Genomic DNA, 19702 nt, shown 5'->3' with positions numbered 1-19702 from the left:
GGAGAAGACCTCTCATACAACGCTGGTTCAGGAGCCACTGGAGTGGGAACAGTGGCCTCCTGAGCGCAGTGGGGTAGGAGTGCCTGAAGAGCAGAGTCTCTGATGCTGAAGTGATGAGAGATCCCTCAGGGATGGCTGGACTGCAGATCAGGTGAAGCCGGAGGCAGCAAGCTGGAACACTTGGAGATGCAGAGATCACTGGAGCTGAAGCTGAAGGTGCAACAGCGCGGGTAACAGCAGGCACAAGCAGAGTCAGACGGTCCGGGTCAGCAGGGGTGTAAGACAGGCAAACGACAGGCAGAGACGGAGTCGGTAGGCAGGCAGATGTTGGCAATGGTATCAGGCAGGCAGAAGAAGAGTAGTCAGAGGGGGGTCTATGCTGATGGGGGGGCTGCACTGAGGGCGGGTCTATGCTGATGGAGGGGGGACTGCACTGAGGGGGGACTGCGCTGAGGGGGGTCTATGCTGATGGAGGGGGGCTGCACTAAGGGGGGTCTATGCTGATGGACGGGGGTACTGCACTGAGGGAGGGTCTATGCTGATGGAGTGGGGGACGGCACTGAGGGGGGTCTATGCTGATGGAGGGGGGTCTGCACTGAGGGGGGACTGAACAGGAGGGGGGACTGAACTGAGGGGGATCTATGCTGATGGAGGGGGGTCTACACTGAGGGGGGTCTATGCTAAGGGAGGGGGTTCTGCACTGAGGGGGTCTATACTGATGGAGGGGGGTGTCTATATTTAGAGAGGGGGTCTATACTGAAGAAGAGGGGGGTCTGTACTAAGGGGGAGGTCTATACTGATGGAGGGGGGTCTGTACTGAGAGAGAGGGGTCTATACTGTGGGGGGATTATACTCAGGAAAGGGGGTCTGTACTGAGTGAGGGGGGTCTGTTCTTAGTGGGGGGTCTGTACTTAATGGAGGGGGGTCTGTAGTTAGTGGAGGGGGTCTGTACTGAAGGAGGACTATAGTTGGTAGAGGGGGGGTGACACCAATTTTTTCCACACCGGGTGACACCAACCCTAGTGACGCCACTATGGATATTACCACAATGTCACAGTCTAAATGGGCCCTTAGTGTTCACAAAGAAAGCAGAAATGTCACCTAAAGCCTAGTACACATGAGCCAAATGTCGAGCAACATCGGCCGGTTCAATAAAAACCGTCCAACATTTTGCCCATGTGTATGGCTGACGGTCTGACAGCAGCTGACCGTCTCCCGATAAGCGCTCTCAGCCAATGATTAGCCCCCTGTCAGAACACAATAGCTCAGCAGGGGAGATCGCTGTACTAACATTGGATTGTTAGTACAGTGACTCCAATCTGAGTAGTGTGTACTAGGCTTAAGTCAGGTCTCTGAGCAGCTATATCTCCTCCTTCCTGCTCTTCCTATGCTTACATTAGAAATTACAAGGCTGTGAGGTCATTACTTGGAGGATGGTGCGGAATTACTTGTGCTTTTGTGACAAAAACTTAAGGGATTCTGCTTAAAATTTAGAGCATTAATTGCTCCACATTGCCTGTAGCTGCAAAGGGCTCTATTTGAAACTGGTAGTTTTTGCTTGTACAAATATGATATATATATATATATATATATATATATATATATATATATATATATATATATATATATATATGATATATATGTGCACTGTCAGCCTTCCTCTCTAGCTGAGCCAAGACATACAATCAAGGCTAGAAATGCACACATTTTAATTACAGAAAGTGACATATAGTTTTTAGGATCTAGGAGAGGGGGAAAGTTTTCTTTTACAAAGGGTTTATTAGCATGTAATCCAACATAACACAACAGTTTTTAGGTGGTTACATTGCGTGATAGGCAAACAAAGAAACAAGGCAGAAAATACATAATGGTATAAAGAGGCATAAGTTAATATAAGCATACAGGTAACAAACCTAATGTTCTGTGAAATTTAACAAAAAGATGGAAGACCAAAATTTGCCTTCCGAAGTGTCCCTGGGTGGATAGGGTGTCTATAATCAAAATATAGACATATGCCAATGAAGTTTTGTGGTCAGGAGTTTTCCTATAAGGCAGGATACATTGTTTAAAGTTGACAGAAATGAAAAGCAACGTGGAAAATATAATGTTTCAATGATAACCATCTTGGCCCGGTCTATACCTGGCGGCCTAATAAAGGTATGGATTGAAAACCTTAAGTGCAGCAGAAATTTTTTTGTAACCTTGGCCAGATCTGTGCCTTGCCACAATTCTGTCTCTGAGCTCTTCAGGCAGTTCCTTTGACCTCATGATTTTCATTTGCTCTGACATGCACTGTGAGCTGTAAGGTCTTATATAGACAGGTGTGTGGCTTTCCTAATCAAGTCCAATCAGTATAATCAAACACAGCTGGACTCAAATGAAGGTGTAGAACCATCTCAAGGATGATCAGAAGAAATGGACGGCACCTGAGTTAAATATATGAGTGTCACTTACTCTCCTCTTTTGTTTTCGAGGATGCTAACAAGAAGGCTCTATGGTACATATATGGTGGTCATGCCCAAGGGCGTTCAGGTTATGGGTCAGGGTTTATACCATTCTTCGTAGCTTATTTCACATAAACCTTAAAAGGGACCCCTACAAAGCCCTTCTTGTTAAACCAATTGTAGAGTTGTTATGCCCAGAGCGGCAGCTAGCTCAACATCTCTTTACTGCAACTAAACTGACAATCGCAAAAGCCTGGAAATCCCCCGCACTCAGTTTTGAAGCAGTTAAAAATCGTATGAGTGAGGTTGTGGTAAACGAGAAGCTTACTGCCATCCTTTTAGACATGCATGACAAATTCCTCAGAGTCTGGTAGCCATGGATCACGTACTTCCAACCCTCTCGATTTGATAGCACACTTCTCCTGATCTGATACTCCCCTGATGCACATCCCATGGACTCTTCTCCTCCCTCCTTTCCCCTTTCCTCACTCTCCTCTTTTCTACTGGACCTTCCTTCTTTTTCCCTTTTCAACGTTTCCTTCTCTTTGCTATATTTTATACATTCAATCCATACCTTTATTAGGCCGCCAGGTATAGACCGGGCCAAGATGGTTATCATTGAAATATTATATTTTCCACTTTGCTTTTCATTTCTGTCAACTTTAAACAATGTATTCTGCCTTATAGGGAAACTCCTGACCACAAAACTTCATTGGCATATGTCCAGGCAATATAAGTGGACATTTTGATTATAGACACCCTATCCACCCAGGGACACTTCGGAAAGGAAAATTTTGGTCTTCCATCTTTTTGTTAAATTTTACAGAACATTAGATTTGTTACCTGTATGCTTATATTAACTCATGCCTCTTTATACCATTATGTATTTTCTGCCTTGTTTCTTTGTTTGCCTATCACGCAATGTAACCACCTAAAAACTGTTGTGTTATGTTGGATTACATGCTGATAAACCCTTTGTGAAAGAAAACTTTCTCCCTCTCCTAGATCCTAAAAACTATATGTCACTTTCTGTAATTAAAATGTGTGCATTTCTAGCCTTGATTGTATGTCTTGGCTCAGCTAGAGAGGAAGGCTGACAGAAGCTTTACAGTGCACATATATATCATATAGAATGTATATATCATATTTGTACAAGCAAAAACTACCAGTTTCAAATAGAGCCCTTTGCAGCTACAGGCAATGTGGAGCAATTAATGCTCTAAATTTTAAGCAGAATCCCTTAAATTTTTGTCACAAAAGCACAAGTAATTCCGTACCACCCTCCAAGTAATGACCTCACAGCCTTGTAATTTCTAATGTAAGCAGAGGAAGAGCAGGAAGGAGGAGATATAGCTGCTCAGAGACCTGACTTAAGCCTAGTACACACTACTCAGATTGGAGTCACTGTACTAACAATCCGATGTTAGTACAGCGATCTCCCCTGCTGAGCTATTGTGTTCTGACAGGGGGCTAATCATTGGCTGAGAGCGCTTATCGGGAGACGGTCAGCTGCTGTCAGACCGTCAGCCATACACACAGGCAAAATGTTGGACGGGTTTTTATTGAACCGGCCGATGTTGCTCGACATTTGGCCCATGTGTACTAGGCTCTAAATTTTAAGCAGAATCCCTTAACTTTTTGTCACAAAAGCACATTAATTCCACACCACCCTCCAAGTAATGACCTCACAGCCTTGTAATTTCTAATGTAAACATTGGAAGAGCAGTCAAACGTTGAGTATGGCCTCACATATCATTCAAATAACTACGGTAAGAGAGTACCATCATCCAGATTAACATATATAATTGGGGAGGGTGGAGATGTGGGGGTAGTTGCCAAGGCTGACCCATACACATAAACACCCAAAGAAATTGAATGGACTTTCTCGGTACTGATATAACAACAAGATTAATTTGATAAAATACAAATTTTATTCTGTAACAATGTACAAACAGTATATTAAAAGAAGGGGAATGTATACAAAACAAAGTATAAAATATAATATACACCACACAAAACTAACTAATAGCAGGTTTCCCCGGTACAGTTTCTGTTAAGGTGGGGTATAGCCGCTTCTTCAGGAGGATAGGAGGTCTATGGGAGAACAATAAATTAAACGAAGAACGATGCAAGGAGAAACAACAATTGCAAGGCATGGCAATAAATATAAGTGCAAAAAAATCTGCTTACCCAGATGGATCAGAATGCGGCTAGCGACAGAATCCAAAAAATTCCCCCCACGGTGGACAAGGGGGAGTGCAAAGGACCATCTCTAATTAGAATGATGGATAATAAACATCAATATACAAGGTATAAATTATAAATAATAATGAATGTGAAGGAAGAGCGGGAAGGAGGAGATATAGCTGCTCAGAGACCTGACTTAAGAGACCTGACCTAGTACACACTACTCAGATCGGAGCCGCTGTACTAACAATTCGATGTTAGTACAGCAATCTCCCCTGCTGAGCTATTGTGTTCTGACAGGGAGACGATCATTGGCTGTAAACCTATGTGTAATCCACCAGGAGAATTGTGCCAGGTTTTCACATCCCGGAGGGAACAATGGGCAATGAAGGAGTTTTACTAGTGGGAGATGAGGGGAGATCAAGCCCGGAGGGGGAAAATTTTCAATAAGGAAGTGACTGCTGTGGGCTTTAACAAAATGATGACTTGCAACAAGAAGAAACAGGAGCAATGCTGGAAGCAATTTACAATGCACATTCATTTTGGTAGCATAATTATTAATGTGAAATATATATTCTTTTGTTAAAGAATATTAATTGTTATCAAACTGTTATGAGTAAAGTTCCACTTTAAATGTCCCAAGCCTTGCCAAAGATTCACTATAAAGAGAGTTTGGAAACAGGAACTGACTCTTTAAAGCCCAAGTTCAGCCCAAAGAATCTAGCCACCAGTGCAGTTTGCATGTTCCCCCTCTGCCTGCGTGGGATTCCTCCGGGTACTTTGGTTTCCTCCCACACTCAAAAGACATGCTAGTAGGTAAATTGGCTCCTGTCTATATTTGGCGTTGCTGTGTGAATGTATGAATGTGAGTTAGGAACGTTATATTGTAAGCTCTTTGAGGGCAGGGACTGATGTGAATGTACAATATTCATGTAAAGCGCTGCGCAAATTTTTTGGCACTATTTACTGTATATACCTGTAATAAATAATAATAATAAATAAAAAGGGTCGCAACCTTCATAATTTTTTCCTGGTAGGCTTCTTTCAAAAGCATTGTAAGTGTAGCACCCTCTACCATAGGTAGAGTAAGGATTTTTGGTAGGTTCTGTCAGTACAGGTAAATTTATGCAGGCCTGTGCTGCAAACTAGGCCTGTTTGTTTTGATCTGGGGGCAGGGAATGGTTAGTGTAGCAGTGGGTGTGACCACCTGTACTTTAGTTCTGAGGCGCCTCCCCTGCTTCCAGGGAGAATGTTCTGGAAGAGGGGCAGGGCCTAGAACTGGAGTGCCAAGCAGCTCATGTGAGGAGCCCTGACCAATCCCCAACTGGAATTGGCAGGGGACAGGCCTCCCATATAAGCTGAGGTAACAGGCCACTGGAGGGAGTTGTCGGTCGGGAGAAGTGGAGAATGAAGTACTAGACAGCAGCAGGAGGGCACACCCATCTGGGGGGGTGCTCCAATCGTGGGAGGAGGCCCGGGAGAGCTGTGAGGGAACTTCACCCTTACACGGTCATGGGTGAAGTCTTTATCATTACAGGGTCATTGATGAGGAATTCCTGGAGCAGAGGGGCAGGAGAAGCTGTCGGAATGTACGGTCTGGTTAAGTTCTTCACCATGGACTCGGGGCAGAAAAAAGTCGGTGAGAGTACCACAGTGGAGGGCTGGATGTGGAGACATGCCAGGAAGTCTGTGAGGGAACTTCGTCCTTACACGGTCATTGATGAAGTCATCATCATTACATGGTCATTGAAGAGGCGTCCTGGAGCAGAAGAGAGTCTGTGGGGAATAGTGTCAAATTGATTAGGCCTGAGGGCGCAGGATTTGCAAGCTGGGCTAGCTGGGAACAGTAGTTCACCGTTCAGCACATGCTATTAAACTACTAGGCCTCCGGGGAGAGGTACTGCAGGCCTCTGGCCTAGTAGCAGCAACTAATCAGAGTTAGCATTAGAGACTATTCAGAGTGGGATCTTTTGCATACAGAAGAGGATGTGACAGGAAACATAATGTTCTACAGAATAAGTTTGTGCAGGAAGGAAGGATTCCTGGGCGCATTAGTCTGCAAGAGTTATGCAGAGGAGGAGCAATAATCTGCATGGTGATGCAGGGAAGAGACTGTAGATGTTATACATGTGCATTATTCTTCAAGGCTCAACTAACGTTCTAATTTATAAATATGATGGCAAAGTGATTTGATCTATGGCCATCCCATATACTCCTTTCCCCAACCAAGTTATACCCCCCAATAACAAAAACAAAACAAAGCAAATGACTGTTCATTGTCTCAAAGGTGATATATGAAGGTCTGGCAGCAGAGTGACATGGTGGATGTTAGTAACTAGTGGCAACACACTGCTACATAAGGTTCTAAGCAGGAATGCTTATGTACTGAGGTCTAAGTAAGCGGTGTGATCAAGTCTCTGAGCTGTGCTGGGATCTGTTCTTTGTCCAAGCAGACACTGGGAACACATGTTTCTGCAATGCTGTTAAGTGAACTTATTCCTGCCTCAAGTTAAGTGACTTGGTCCAGGCTGAACCTCAAGCTTTGCAGACTAATCATCTCTATTTATGAACTATATTCTCATCACCACTAAACATTTCATAGCTGAAGTGTACACTGTGTCCTACATTTACTTACACCAGTGATGAGCTAACATAGGTTTGCAAATGACACCACAGCTCAAGAAAACAAATACAATATAAAATTAAAATATCATTAAGGGTCCATTAACGCAAGTAGCATTGGGCTGCATATGGCAATCCAAACTCCATTGTTTCCAATAGGCCATGTTCACGCCCATGCATTCCAATGCATATTTTTGCTCCTAAAAAATGATACATTAACTCAATTCCTTAAAAAACAGCATGCCATCTAACCTTCCACAATATGTCGACTTTGCATGTTCCCCCGACGGGGATGACGAGACTGGACGGAGATACGTGTATCTCCACACCCCCCTTTTTTTTTTCCTCTTCTTCCCCCCCCTTTTTTTCTTCTTAATTTTTAGGTCACCTGACCCCGAGATCAAAGTTATCCATGCTACCTTCCTTTTTATATAAAATACGGTATATGCTGTTAAAAGAGTGGTCATGTGTCATACAGAACCTCCCTATCCTTCTACAAACTGATGGTACCCCATTGATGACGTAAGTTTTTCTTATGTATAAAATGACTAAAAATGACTTTTGAGTGCCATTGGATAGACTATTATGGGGTGTTTACGTTTCTTCCGGAATGTATCTGTGTTTTCAATGATTACCTTTCTAAAATAAAATAAAGAATAAAAAAAAAAAAAACAGCATGCCAACATACACTTCTACTCTAATGCCGCGTACACACGGTCGGACTTTTCGTCTACAAAAGTCCGACAGCCTGTCCGACATACTTCCGACGTACCTTCGGCGGACTTGCGGCAGACTTTCTTACGAACGGACTTGCCTACACACGACCACACAAAAGTCCGACGGATTCGTACGTGATGACGTACACCGGACTAAAATAAGGAAGTTCATAGCCAGTAGCCAATAGCTGCCCTAGCATGGGTTTTTGTCCGTCGGACTAGCACACAGACGAGCGGATTTCGGGGTCCGTCGTACTTACGACGTAAAGATTTGAAGCATGTTTCAAATCTAAAGTCCGTCGGATTTGAGGCTAAAAAAGTCCGTTGAAAGTCCGGAGAAGCCCACACACGATCGGATTACCAGCCAGCTTTAGTCCGTCAGCGTCCGTTGGACTTTTGTAGACGAAAAGTCCGACCGTGTGTACGCGGCATAAGTGTGTTTAGCATGAATGCTTCAAGCAACCCACACAGTTCTTCTTTCAGCCTGTCATGTACCTGGTCAGAGGCCAGAGTGCGGAGAGAGTTTCTCTTGCGGCTGAGTGCAGGGCACCCCTAAAGATGGCGACAGGAAGTGCTATGCCCTAAGAAGCAGGGGTTGTCAGCTGCGACAGGCTGAAGTGCAGTGGAGATGTTCACTGGGTGGCGGCTGGACAAACAGGATGCACTGCAAGTTAGGAGTACCTCAGATGTACCAGATGAGACTTGGCAGAAGGGAGAGCTAGAAGCAAGGTCGGGAGTCAGGCCAGTAGTTATACACAGGATATCAGCCAGGAGCAAAGGCAGGAAGCAGAGTCAGGAGCAAGCCGGGGTCATACACTGGGAATCAGGCAGCAGCGGAGTCAGAAGAGCGAGCCAAGGTATAACGGAAGGTCCCACACTCCCCTTGAGTCAAAGCCAGAAATGGAGACAACACAGGTCAAAGGCAAGCCGGGTCAGTAACAGAATATCAAATAATAGCAGAAATAGGAACACAGGAACTAGGGATGAGCCGAACACCCCCCCCGGTTCGCACCAGAACCTGCGAACGGACCGAAAATTCGCACGAATGTTAGAACACCATTGACGTCTATGGGACTCGAAATCAAAAGTGCTCATTTTAAAGGCTAATTTTCATGGTATTGTCCTAAAAAGGGTTTGGGGACCCGGGTCCTGCCCCAGGGGACATGTATCAATGCAAAAAAACTTTTAAAAAAGGACGTTTTTTCGGAAGCAGTGATTTTAATGATGCTTAAAGTAAAAAAAAAAGTGAAATATTCCTTTAAATATCGTACCTGGGGGGTGTCTATAGTATGCCTGTAAAGTGGCGCGTGTTTCCCGTGCTTAGTACGGTCCCTGCACAAAATGGCATTTTTAAAGGAAAAAAAGTCATTTAAAACTGCTTGCGGCTTTAATGTAATGTTGGGTCCTGGCAATATGGATGAAAATCAGTGAGACAAACGGCATGGGTACCCTCCAGTCCATTACCAGGCCCTTTGGGTCCTGTATGGACATTAAGGGGAACCCCGCACCCAAATTAAAAAAAGGAAAGGCGTGGGGCCCCCAGGCCCTATATACTCTGAACAGCAGTATATAGGTGGTGCAAACAAGACAGGGACTGTAGGTTTGTTGTTAAGTAGAATCTGTTTGTAATTTTGAACTGGTACATTTTTAAAGTGTAGCTCCCGCCAAAAAAATCTGTTTTTAAGCTTTTTGGAAAACATAGGGAAGGGTTATCACCCCTGTGACATTTGTTTTGCTGTCTGTGCTCCTATTCAGAAGATTTCACCTCACATTTTGTCCCAATGACAAATGTTTTTTGAAAATTTGGGGTTTTTAGTGAAACAAGGATTGGTGATAAAGAATCAGTGGAAAGGAGAAAAGTTTTTCCCATATTAACTCTTACAGGAGAGAATTTCCCTTCCTATGGGGTAGATTTCATCTCACTTCCTGTTGTCTCCTTCCATTTGAAAGTAGGAGTCGTTTGTAACTTGGATGTCTGAAAGTAGGGGCCTGCCCTATATACTCAGCAGAAATTTGGGCCTTAGGTTTTGTTGTGGCCTAAACACTGTAAGCCCTCACAGGGCCCTGCTGTGAAATATTAGATCAAGAATTGTAATTACATGCCCCTGTTGAACAGGGCCAGAAAAATTGGGCCTTTGGTGGTGGTGGTGGTGGTGCTGGTGCCACAACACTGTAAGTTCTCACAGTTAATCTTGGTGGGCGCAGAAACGGGCCCTTCTGTGAAATATTAGATCAAGAATTCTAATTACATGTCCCTGTTGAACAGGGGCTGAAAAATTGGTCCCTTAGGCACTGGTGCTGGTGCCACAACACTGCAAACCCTCACATATACTCTAGTTGGAATGCAGGAACGAGCCCTGCTGCAAAGAATTGCATCAAAAATTGTAATTACACGCCCCTGTTAAACAGGGGCTGAAAAATTGGGGCTTAGGCACTGGTGCTGGTGCCACAACACTGCAACCCCTCACAGATACTCTAGTTGGAGCGCAGGAACTAGCCCTGTTGCAAAGAATTGCATCAAAAATTGTAATTACACGCCCCTGTTAAACAGGGGCTGAAAAATTGGGCCTTAGGCACTGGTGCTGGTGCCACAACACTGCAACCCCTCACAGATACTCTAGTTGGAACGCAGGAATGAGCCCTGCTGCAAAGTATTGCATCAAAAATTGTAATTACACGCCCCTGTTAAACAGGGGCTGAAAAACTGGGCCTTAGTCACTGGTGCTGGTGCCACAACACTGCAACCCCTCACTGATACTCTAGTTAGAGCGCAGGAACTAGTCCTGCTGCAAAGAATTGCACCAAAAATTGTAATTACATGCCCCTGTTAAACAGGGGCTGAAAAACTGGGCCTTAGGCACTGGTGGCAGCGCCCAGAACCAAAAATGTTCTTACAAGCTATCAGCATGATTATTGAGGAGGAAGAGGATAATTACTCAGCATAACAGGATAGTCACTCAGCATCAGCATAGGCAGTCTTTGAAGGGATCTGACATTTCAAAAAAAAATATTCGGTTACATCAGCATCAGGTGCTTGGTAGCTGGTGGTGATCCAAGACTGATTCATTTTTATGAAGGTCAGTCGATCAACCGAGTCGGTGGACAGACGCACCCTGTGATCGGTTACAAAGCCTCCAGCAGCACTGAATGTGCGTTCCGAAAGAACGCTGGATGCAGGACAGGCTAGTAGCTCAATTAGACCCAGTAACCCAGAGGATTTTCGGTGGGAAAGGTGTCCAAGTCAGATCTTGCCCCTAGGTATTCCTGCACCATGTAAAACAGCCGCTGGCGATGGTTGCTGGAACTGATCATACCTTGGGGCTGTGGACTAAAAAATTGTCTGAACGCATCAGTCAGAAGGCCACCTTCTCCACCGCTCCTTCTTTGACTGACCGAAGCCTCAGCAACACGTTGTCCAGAAACAGGAGTTTGTAACCTCCCAGTCTCTGAGAACGCGTTGCACAGACCTTTCTGCAAGGCCTCCCAAAGATGTTTCATCCTCTGCTCCCTCTGCGACGGCAAGATAAGGTCCGCAACCTTACCCTTGTAACGTGGATCAAGGAGGGTTGCCAGCCAGTATTGGTCCTTCTCCTTGATACCACGAATAGAGGATCCTTACACAGGCTTTGCAGGATCAGGGAGGCTATGCAGCGTAGGTTTGCTGAGCCATTCGGTCCGGAGTCCTCTGGGTCACTAAGGACGACATGGTCCGCAGCCACCTCCTCCCAGCCACGTACAAGTCCATGTGTTTCTTAGGACTGATCCCTTAAAGACTGCTGCTGATGCTGAGTGCCAGGCTCCACCTCCATACTGACACAATCCTCCTCCTCCTCCTCTTCCTGTGCGAGCACGCAGGAACACTGTCTGGATAAAGGGGGCCTTGAGAGCTAAGGAAGTCCTCCTCTTCCTCCCTCTGTTCTGCCTCAAGTGCCCTGTCCATTATTCCACGCAGCGTGTGCTCCAACAGGTGGACAAGGGGGACAGTGTCACTGATGCATGCACTGTCACTGCTCACCATCCTCGTGGCCTCCTCAAATGGTGACAGGACAGTGCATGCAAAAACAAGCTCCCCTGACCCTGTCCTGGTGCCATAGTCGCACAGGTACTCATTGATGGCCCTCTGTTGTGTGTGCAGCCTCTGCAGCATGGCCAACGTTGAGTTCCACCTAGTGGGCATGTCACAGATTAGGCGGTTCTTGGGCAGGTTAAACTCCTTTTGGAGGTCTGCCAGCCGAGCACTGGCATTATATGACCGGCGAAAATGCACACAGACTTTCCTTGCCTGCCTCAGGACATCCTGTAAGCCCGGGTACCTGCCCAAGAACCGCTGCACCACCAAGTTAAGGACATGAGCCAAACAGGGCACATGGGTCAGTTGTCCCTGTCGGAGGGCGGAGAGGAGGTTGGTGCCATTGTCACAAACCACCATTCCTGCCTTAAGTTGGCGTGGCATCAACCACCTCTGAACCTGCCCCTGCAGAGCTGACAGAACCTCTGCCCCAGTGTGGCTCCTGTCCCCCAAGCACACCAGCTCAAGCACTGCATGGCATCTTTTGTCCTGCGTACTTGTGTAGCCCATTGAATGCCTACGGAGCACCGCTGGTTTCCGAGGAAAAAGCACAGGAAGAGGCCATGGAGGAAGAAGAAGAGGAGGGGGTGGAGGAGAGAGGTGTGTCACAATCATTAGTAGTGGCATTTTGGAGGCGTGGTGGCGGAACAACCTCCAACACTACTGCACCTTGTCCTGCATCTTTCCCAGCTGCCAGCAGAGTGACCCAATGCGCCGTGAAACTTAGGTAACGTCCCTGTCCATGCCTGCTGGACCATGAGTCAGCGTTAATATGCACCTTACCGCTGACTGCCCTGTCCAGCGAGGCCAAGACATTGCCTTCCACATGCCGGTAGAGAGCCGGAATCGCCTCCTGTGAGAAAAAGTGGCATTTGGGTACCTGCCACTGAGGAACAGCACATTCCACAAACTCACGGAAGGGGGCAGAGTCTACCAACTGAAAAGGTAGCAGTTGAAGTGCTAGCAATTTTGCCAAGCTAGCATTCAACCGCTGGGCATGTGGATGGCTGGGAGCGAACTTCTTTCGGTGGTGCAGCAGCCGGGGCAGAGAAATTTGCCTGGTACAATCTGACGTTGGTGTACCGAAAGCAGATTGCCCACAAGTACTTGGCTGTGAAACACCTAATTCTACACCTTCATTCCTCTCAGTGCAGGTCTCAGAGAGGACTGAAGGTATAGTGGGGTTGGAGATCTCAGCTAATGAAGAGCAAGGAGAGGTCCTCTTTGTTCTTTGGTGTGGGTCTTTTAGATACGCTTGCCAACAAACTGCATGGCAGGTCAACATATGTCTGATCAGGCATGTGGTGCCCAAGTGGGAGATGTTTTGGCCACGCAAGATACGCTTGACACATATGTTGCAAATAGCAGTGGTGCGATCTAATGCACTCATCTCAGAAAAGGCCCACACCAAAGAACTTTTAGAATAACGCGCAGAGACAGCAGTGCCCTGCACATGCGGAGCTTTGCGGTGTGATGCAGTCAGTGTGCTGCCCTTAGGCTGGCCCCTGGAGGGCATCCTGCCTCGTTGGTGATGTGCCTCCTCCTCCTCCTCCTCTCTCCTATTAGGCACCCACGTTGAGTCAGTGACCTCATCATCCCCTTCCTTCTCATCACTGAAGAAAACCTGGTAGTATGCTGCAGCAGGGGGAGCATGACTGCCAGATTGCTGTCCTTCTTGGGCACCCCCTCTGTCTGTGCACACGTTACTGCCTTCATCTAGCTCAGTATCATCATCAGAGCCTTCTAAATGCTGGGCATCCTCCTAGAGCATGTACCCAACACTGTGGTCAAACAGTTCGAGGGACTCCTCAGGAGGACATGGTGGGGCTAGGGAAGGAGTCACTGATGCCATTGAGCTGAGGGAAGAGGCCGCGTTGGCAGCTGCTTTGCCAGACAAAGTACCCTGAGCATTAGTGAGAGAGGTTGAGGAGGATGAGGATGGCTTGGTCATCCACTCGACCAAGTCTTCCGCATGTTATGGCTCAACACGGCCAGCTGCCTAAAAAAAGGCCTACGGCCACGTGCTGATGAGGATGCACCCTCTCCATGACCAGCACTGTTGCCTATAGACACAGAGCCTGCTTGCCCTCTTTTATTGGCTTGTGCTTGTCTGCCTCTCCTTGTTGGCCTTCCAGACATACTAATGGCCTGTAGCTGCACTAAGCTGGGATATATATATATATACTGATACTGCAGCAAGCAAAATCAACTGCCTGCCTGTAGTATGAGAACACCACCAACCTTCTACAGGTAGCTTTAGCTGAACACTGTGCAGAGGTCGCACTACACTAACGTGTAAATAATTTAGCTGCCTGCGGTAGTGATAGGATCAGGAAAACACCACCAACCTTCTACAGGTAGCTTTAGCTGAACACTGTGCAGAGGTCGCAAAAAACTAACTTGTAGCTTATTTAGCTGCCTGCGGTAGTGATAGGATCAGGAAAACACCACCAACCTTCTACAGGTAGCTTTAGCTGAACACTGTGCAGAGGTCGCAAAAAACTAACTTGTAGCTTATTTAGCTGCCTGCGGTAGTGATAGGATCAGGAAAACACCACCAACCTTCTACAGGTAGCTTTAGCTGAACACTGTGCAGAGGTCGCACTACACTAACTTGTAGTTTTAGCTGAACACTGTGAGGAGGACGCACTACACTAACTTGTAGCTTATTTAGCTGCCTGCGGTAGTGATAGGATCAGGAAAACACCACCAACCTTCTACAGGTAGCTTTAGCTGAACACTGTGCAGAGGTCGCAAAAAACTAACTTGTAGCTTATTTAGCTGCCTGCGGTAGTGATAGGATCAGGAAAACACCACCAACCTTCTACAGGTAGCTTTAGCTGAACACTGAGCAGAGCTCGCAAAAAACTAACTTGTAGCTTATTTAGCTGCCTGCGGTAGTGATAGGATCAGGAAAACACCACCAACCTTCTACAGGTAGCTTTAGCTGAACACTGTGCAGAGGTCGCACTACACTAACTTGTAGTTTTAGCTGAACACTGTGAGGAGGACGCACTACACTAACTTTTAGCTTTAGCTGAACACTGTTCAGAGGACGCACTACACTAACTTGTAGCTTTAGCTGAACACTGTGCACTACACTAACTTGTAGCTTTAGCTGAACACTGTGAGGAGGACGCACTACACTAACTTGTAGCTTTAGCTGAACACTGTGCAGAGGTCGCACTACACTAACTTGTAGTTTTAGCTGAACACTGTGAGGAGGACGCACTACACTAACTTGTAGCTTATTTAGCTGAACACTGTGCAGAGGTCGCACTACACTAACTTTTAGTTTTAGCTGAACACTGTGAGGAGGACGCACTACACTAACTTGTAGCTTTAGCTGAACACTGTGCAGAGGTTGCACTACACTAACTTGTAGTTTTAGCTGAACACTGTGAGGAGGACGCACTACACTAACTTGTAGCTTTAGCTGAACACTGTGCAGAGGTCGCACTACACTAACTTGTAGCTTTAGCTGAACACTGTGCACTACACTAACTTGTAGCTTTAGCTAAACACTGTTCAGAGGACGCACTACACTAACTTGTAGCTTTAGCTGAACAATGTGCAGAGGTCGCACTACACTAACTTGTAGTTTTAGCTGAACACTGTGAGGAGGACGCACTACACTAACTTGAAGCTTTAGCTGAACACTGTTAGGAGGACACACTACCCTAACTTGTAGCTTTAGCTGAACACTGTGCACTATACTAACTTGTAGCTTTAGCTGAACACTGTTCAGAGGACGCACTACACTAACTTGTAGCTTTAGCTGAACGCTATGCAGAGGTCTCACTAAACTAACTTGTAGCTTTAACTGAACACTGTGGGGAGGACGCACTACACTAACTGTAAATAGTCTAGCTGCCTGACTGTGGTACTAATAGGATCAAAAGAACACCAGCAATTTTCTTCAGGTAGCTGTAAATACTGTAACAACACAAGCCTGCCTGTCAGTAGCAAGATAACAGGAACGGATCTAGCTAAACTGAATACAGTGTATATATATATAATTGTGTATATATATGCATCCCAGGTGTTTTGTATATATATATATATATATATATATATATATATATATATATATATATATATATATATAAAACACCTGGGATGCATATATACAGTATACACAATACACTGTAAGTGCAGCTAACTCACTGACTGTCCTGCTTAATCTATCTAACTTAAATCAAATGACACTGTCTCTCTGTCTATCTATCTCTCTCTCAACGCCGGAACACACACTACACAGGGCCGCCATGCAGGCGGCCTTATATAGTGTGGGGTGTGTACTAAATCCTCTGAGCCATAATTGGCCAAAGCCTTCTTGGCTTTGGCCAATTACGACTCTCTGTTCAGATGGCGCTGTGGCCAAGCATGCACTATGACCCGCATGCTTGGCCAATCATCAGCCAGCAATGTGATGCCGCAGTGAATTATGGGCCGTGACGCGCCACACGAATTTGGCGCGAACGGCCCATATCGTTCGCAATTCGGCGAACGGGCGAACAGACGATGTTCGAATCGAACATGGGTTTGACTCGAACACAAAGCTCATCCCTAACAGGAACACACAGGGGAGCCAATGATCACCCAACAACTTGTGGACCAGATTGCTGACTTTAAATAGGCCACTGGGTGCCAGGATCTGTCACGCTTTGCATGTGCAGTGGCGCATCAATGTTTGCCACCGTTCACGCCCGCACGTGCATGCGCATTCGCTCTGGCAAGCTCCTGAATTCCCGCAGTCTGCAATCCTGTTGGTTATTAGCAGATGTGCCAGTTCTTCTGCAAACCATTCTCTGACACAGCCCATATACTAAGCATGTGGTGTGCTAATTGTAGTGAAAATACAGAAGCAGTGGTCTCTGAGTTTCTTTGCCCATGTTGCAGAGAATTAAGAGACGGCTGAAATAAGCCAGATTCACTGACATGCTGCTTATGCAGGGAGGTATGTTAAATGATAGCTCTAAATTCACACAAGTATTTCCAGTCAACGGTGTATGTGTTTAATAAAAATGAGCTGAAAAGATTTAAGAGATTAAAAACCCTGTCCTCTGTTTAACTGTGTATAACTTTTAATGCACTGATCTTTATACTAATGCATACCACAATGTGTTTTTTCCATAGAGGAAACATAAATAACCTTTTTAATTACATGGGTCTACATTTCCTAAACAGTGAATTTGTATTGGTATATTTATTTTAACAAATGGAGAGAAAGAGTGAAATTGTGAACTTAGCAGTGTGCATCAAATGCATAGAAATAGAAATCATAATTACACTAAGCAGATCACAAATGTAGACATAGCCCACTGATGAAAGGGATTTTGGACGTTTTGTACTTTCAATGTAATTCAACAGATTTGCTAATATATTAGCATATATATATATATATATATATATATAGGAATATATATATATATATATATATATATATATATATATATATATATATATATAGCAATTATTCTATACCAACGAAAACCGCATCTGATAGCACAAATGTTTCTTAAAGCGAAACTAAAGTTTAACTACCTGCCGATCGCTTACTGGAAATATACTGTGAGAGGGCAGCAGGTACTGGCATTAACACGACCTTGTATGTAATGGCCTTCTTCGCACAGCCCCCACTGACCCGTGCTGTGATTGGATGCAGTACAAGTTTTGCAGCAGATTTTAGCCAATCACACACAGAGTTCTGTGTTTAATAAAACACAGAACTCTGTGTACTGTGAAAAACGATCTGGCTGTTTCTTCTCTCTAAAAAAGCAGGTAGATAAAACAGCCAGATAGTAAAGTAAAAGCAGCACACATTACACATTGTTAGGCACAAAGTTGACCCCTTGTTGTTAACCCCTTCCCAACCAGTGTCATTAGTACAGTGTCAGTGTACAGTATTATCACTGATGACTGCATTAGTGTCACTAGCGATGTCAGTTAGTGACCCTCCAAGATAGTGTCTGTTAGCGCCAGATTGCTTGCCACCCTATAACAGACCCACTATAAGTCGCTGATCACCAGCAATACCAGTATAGCATCATAGTTGCATCAATTCCAGTATAGTGTATATACTGTACCATAGTTCATAGATGCTATAACTTTTGCACAAACCAATTAATATATATTTATTGAGATTTTTTTTACCAAAAACATGTAGCAGAATACATTTTGGCCTAAGTCTATAAAGAAGTTAGATTTTCTGATTTTTTTATTGAATATGTTTTATAACAGCAAGTAGAAAATATTGTTTTTTTTTTATTTTCTGTCTTTTTTCAGTTATATAATAAAAAAATAAAAACCCAGTGGTTATCAATTACCACCAAAAGAAAGCTCTATTTGTTTGAAAAAAAGGATATACATTTTTTTTGAGTGCAGTGTTGCATGATCGCGCAATTACCAGTTAAAGTAGCGCAGTGCTGAATAGCAAAAAAATGCTGATCATGAAGGGGTAAAACCTTCCAGAGGTCAAGTGGTTAAGATAAAAAAAAATGGGAGCAGACAGGCTCCTCATTGCAGAAGAGACATGCATTGTCTCTTCTGCAATAAAATAAATCTACCTACCTGCTCACAGCCTTTTGTGGCATGTGCAGGCATACTGGAATGACTGCCAATCAAGATGGCTGAAGACCAACACCCAGGAAGAAGATGGTGGTGGGCGACCTGGCCAATGTTTGAGCACTGAAGCAGAAGTAAGTATTTTGGACTTTAGTACCACTTTAAGGCTCCTTTACCAGTATACTGAAGATACAATATTGGGCATAAGATGGTATGACTTTTGGGCTCATGTACAGAGAGTACACTATATGCTAGGCATCACTAACTGGCCCACAGTCAAGCCAATTAGGAGCCTCCAGTCTCTGTCACTGCCCCTTCACATCTTTCCCCACACACACAGCCAGAGTAGTGTCCTTTGCCCCTCTTCATTCTCCTACCTTAGACAGAGTGGGGAGCGGAAGGCAGAGCACTTCTGGGCTGAGTGTGGAACGCACAGCATTGAACAGAGTGCAAGAGCAGAAGCTGCTGGGGTTAACTTTTTATATCAATTAGCAGGTGATTGGCTGCTAGCCTATCATCTGCTGGTTAACTCAAAAAGTTAACCCCGGCAGCTCCCACTCTCACACTCTGTTCAATGCTGTGCATCCAACGCTCAGTCCATAAACGCTCTGCCTCTTGCACTCTGTTTAATGCTGTACTAAGCCTCCCACACTCAGTCCAGAAATGTTCTGCCTCCTGCTCTCCGCTCTGTCTAAGGTAGTAGAGTGAAGGGGGCAGAGGACACTACTCTGGATGTTTGTACAGGGAAGGGAATGATGTGAAGGGGCAGTGCTGTGGGAGGGGTGTAAAATTTGAAGAGGGGCAGTGCTGGGGGGGGTACGGCAAAGGGAGGGAACTGCTGGGGAGGGCCATGCTCAGGGGGGGATGTGAAGATGGGCAGTGCCGTGAGGGGGAGGTGTGCTGTAAAGGGAGGGAGCAGTGCTGTGTGTGTGTGTGTGTGTGGGGGAGTGTTAATGTGAGGAGGACAGAGCATACTATTGTGGGATGGGGGTTGTGGTGATGTGAGTGGGGGGCAGTGCTGTGGGGGGGGATGCAAAGGGAGGGGGCAGTGTTGTGGGGGGATATGAAGGGGCAAAGGACAGTACTGTGGGGGGTCA

Source organism: Aquarana catesbeiana, linkage group LG01 (genome assembly GCF_042186555.1).
Source record: "Aquarana catesbeiana isolate 2022-GZ linkage group LG01, ASM4218655v1, whole genome shotgun sequence".
Classification (NCBI taxonomy): Eukaryota; Metazoa; Chordata; class Amphibia; order Anura; family Ranidae; genus Aquarana; species Aquarana catesbeiana.
Note: the sequence above shows the minus strand (reverse complement) of the source record.